At 42.2% G+C, this 3,980-nt stretch overlaps 1 non-coding gene across 1 annotated transcript; it reads right to left on the bottom strand.

The window, feature by feature from the left end:
* Nucleotides 1-247: 247 nt before the first annotated feature.
* On the bottom strand, nucleotides 248-351 carry LOC130971598 (small nucleolar RNA R71). The gene has a single exon (XR_009082809.1). It is a non-coding gene; the product is annotated as a small nucleolar RNA R71 (small nucleolar RNA).
* Nucleotides 352-3,980: the final 3,629 nt, after the last annotated feature.

Here is a 3,980-nt window from a genome sequence, read left to right as displayed (position 1 = left end):
GAACTGCAAGTTTCATGGACTTCCATCAGAAGATCCCTATCAGTTTTTAACTGAATTCTTGTAGATCTGTGATACTGTTAAGACTAATGGAGTAGATCCTGAAGTCTACAGGCTCATACTTTTCCCTTTTGCTGTAAGAGACAGAGCTAGAACATGGTTGGACTCTCAACCTAAAGATAGCCTGGACTCTTGGGATAAGCTGGTCATGGCCTTCTTGGCCAAGTTCTTTCCTCCTCAAAAGCTGAGCAAGCTCAGAGTGGATGTTCAGACCTTCAAGCAAAAAGATGGTGAATCCCTCTATGAAGCTTGGGAATGATACAAGTAGTTGACCAAAAAGTGTCCTTCTGACATGCTTTCAGAGTGGACCATTTTGGATATATTCGATGATGGTCTATCTGAGTTCTCTAAGATGTCACTAGACCATTCTGCAGGTGAATCCATTCACCTAAAGAAAACGCCTGCAGAAGCTTAAGAACTCATTGACATGGTTGCAAATAACTAATTCATGTACACCTCTGAGAGGAATCCTGTGAGTAATGGGATGTCTCAGAAGAGGGGAGTTCTTGAAATTGATGCTCTGAATGCCATACTGGCTCAGAATAAAATGTTGACTCAGCAAGTCAACCTGATTTCTCAGAGTCTAAATGGATGACAAAATACATCCAACAGTACTAAAGAGGCATCTTCTGAAGAAGAAGCTTATGATACTGAGAACCCTGCAATAACATAGGTGAATTACATAGGTGAAACCTATGGAAACACCTATAATCCCTCATGGAGAAATCATCCAAATTTCTCATGGAAGGATCAACAAAAGCCTCAACAAGGTTTTAATAATGGTGGAAGAAACAGGCTTAGCAATAGCAAGCCTTTTCCATCATCTTCTCAGCAACAGACAGAGAATTCTGAGCAGAGCCCCTCTAACTTAGCAAACATAGTCTCTGATCTATCTAAGGCCACTTTAAGTTTCATGAATGAAACAAGGTCCTCCATTAGAAACTTGGAGGCACAAGTGGGACAGTTGAGTAAGAAAATCACTGAAACTCCTCCTAGTACTCTCCCAAGCAATACAGAAGATAATCCAAAAAGAGAGTGCAAGGCCATTGATACTATCAAAATGGCCAAATCCAAAGAGGAAGAGGAGGACGTGAATCCCAATGAGGAAGACCTCATGGGACATCCCCCAAACAGAAAGGAGTTCCTTATTAAGGACCTAAAGGAATCTGACGCTCATATAGAGATCATAGAGATTCCATTAAACTTCCTTCTACCATTCATGAGCTCTGAGAACTATTCTTCCTCTAAAGAGGATGAAGATGTAAATGAACAGTAAGTTGCTCAATATCTAGGAGCCATCATGAAGCTAAATGCCAAGTTGTTTGGTAATGAGACTTGGAAAGATGAACCTCCCTTGCTCATTAGTGAACTAAATACATGGGTTCAGCAAACTTTACCTCAAAAGAAACAAGATCCTGGTAAATTCTTAATACCTTGTACCATAGGCACCATGACCTTTGAGAAGGCTCTGTGTGACCTGTGGTCAGGTATAAATCTTATGCCACTCTCTGTAATGGAGAAACTGGGGATCTTTGAGGTACAAGTTACAAGAATCTCATTAGAGATGACAGACAAGTCAATAAAACAAGCTTATGGATTAGTAGAGGACGTGTTAGTGAAGGTTAAAGGCTTTTACATCCCTGTTGATTTCATAATCTTAGACACTGGAAAGGATGAGGATGAATGCATCATCCTTGGAAGACCCTTCCTAGCCACAGCAGGAGCTGTGATTGATGTTGATAGAGGAGAGCTAGTCCTTCAATTAAATGGGAACTACCTTATGTTTAAAGCTCAAGGAACTTCCTCTGCAACCATGGAGAGGAAGCATGAAAAGCTTCTCTCAATACAGAGTCAAACAAAGCCCCCACAATCAAACTCTAAGTTTGGTGTTTGGAGACCACAACCAAACTCTAAGTTTGGTGTTGAACCCCCACATTCAAACTCTAAGTTTGGTGTTGGGAGGTCCCAACAATGCTCTGAACATCTGTGAAGCTCCATGAGAGCTCACTATCAAGCTATTGACATTAAAGAAGTGCTTATTGGGAGGCAACCCAACTTTTATTTATCTATATTTCTAATGTTCTTTTATGTTTTATTAGGTTTATGATCATGTGGAGTCACAAAACAATTACAAAAATTAAAAACAGAACCAAAAATAGCAGAAGAAAAAGCACACCCTGGAGGAGGAGCTCACTGGCGTTTAAACGCCAGTAAGGAGCATAGAGCTGGCGTTTAACGCCAGAAAGAAGCATCAGACTGGCGTTAAACGCTAGAAGCAAGCATGAAAGTGGCGTTTAACGCCAGAAACATGCTACAGTCTGGCGTTAAACGCCAGGATTGCATAAAGAAGGCGTTTACATGCCTAATTGGTGCAGGGATGATAAATCCTTGACACCTCAGGATCTGTGGACCCCACAGGATCCCCACCTACCCCACTTTTCTCTTCTTCACACAATCCAATACCAATATACCCCTCACCAATCACCTCAATCTCTCCTCCCCATAAACCCCACCTACCTTCAAATTCAAAATCTCTTTCTCACCCAAATCCACCCTAAATGACCGAACCCTACCCCTCTCCCTCCACTATATAAACCCCTCTATCCTTCTTCATTTTCACACAACACAACCCTCTCTTCTCCCTATTGGCCGAATACATATCTCTCTCCCTCTCCTCCATTTCTTCTTCTTCTTCGTCTATTCTTTCATCTTTTGCTCGAGGGCGAGCAACATTCTAAGTTTGGTGTGGTAAAAGCATAGCTTTTTTGTTTTTCCATAACCATTTATGGCACCTATGGCCGGAGGATCTTCTAGAAAGAGGAAAGGAAAGACAAAAGCTTCCACCCCCAAGTCATGGGAGATGGAGAGATTCATTTCAAAGGTCCATCAAGACCACTTCTATGAAGTTGGGGCTAAGAAGAAGGTGATCCCTGAGGTCCCTTTCATGCTCAAGAAAAATGAGTATCCAGAGATCCGACATGAGATCCAAAAAAGAGGTTGAAAAGTCCTCACCAACCCCATTCAACAATTTGGAATCTTAATGGTTCAAGAGTTCTATGCCAATGCATGAATCACTAGGAACCATGATCAAAGCATGAACCCAAACCCAAAGAATTGGCTTACAATGGTTCGGGGGAAATGCTTAGATTTCAGTCCAGAGAACGTAAGGTTAGTGTTCAACTTGTCTATGATGCAAGAAGACGCACGCCACTACACTAGAAGGGTCAACTTTGATCAAAGGTTGGACCAAGTCCTCATAGACATATGTGTGGAAGGAGCTCAATGGAAAAGAGACTCAAAAGGCAAGCCGGTTCAATTGAGAAGACTGGACCTTAAGCTTGTGGCTAGAGGATGGTTGGAGTTCATCCAACGCTCCATCATCCCTACTAGCAACCGATCTGAAGTGACTGTGGATCGGGCCATCATGATCCATAGCATTATGATTGGAGAGGAAGTAGAAGTTCATGAAGTCATCCCTCTAGAACTCTACAAAGTAGCCGAAAAGCCCTCCACCTTGGCAAGGCTAGCTTTTCCTCATCTCATTTGCCATCTATGCAACTTAGTTAGAGTTGTCATAGAAGGAGACATCCTTATTGAAGAGGACAAGCCCATCACTAAGAAGAGGATGGAGCAAACAAGAGAGTCCATTCATGGATCTCAAGAGACGCATGAGAAAGCTCATCATCAAGAAATCCCTGAGATGCCTCAAGGGATGCATTTTCCTCTAAACAACTATTGGGAACAACTCAACACTTCTCTAGAAGGATTGAGTCATGACATGAACCAATTAAGGGTGGAACACCAAGAGCACTCCATCATTCTCAATGAGATTAGAGAAGATCAAAGAGCTATGAGGGAGGAGAAACAAAGGCAAGGAAGAGACATAGAGGAGCTCAAGGACGCCATTGGTCCTTCAAGAAGAA

The sequence above is a fragment of the Arachis stenosperma genome, chromosome 3, assembly GCF_014773155.1.
Source record: "Arachis stenosperma cultivar V10309 chromosome 3, arast.V10309.gnm1.PFL2, whole genome shotgun sequence".
Taxonomy (NCBI): domain Eukaryota; kingdom Viridiplantae; phylum Streptophyta; class Magnoliopsida; order Fabales; family Fabaceae; genus Arachis; species Arachis stenosperma.
The sequence above is the reverse complement of the archived record's forward strand: the minus strand, read 5'-3'. Positions and strand labels throughout refer to the sequence as shown.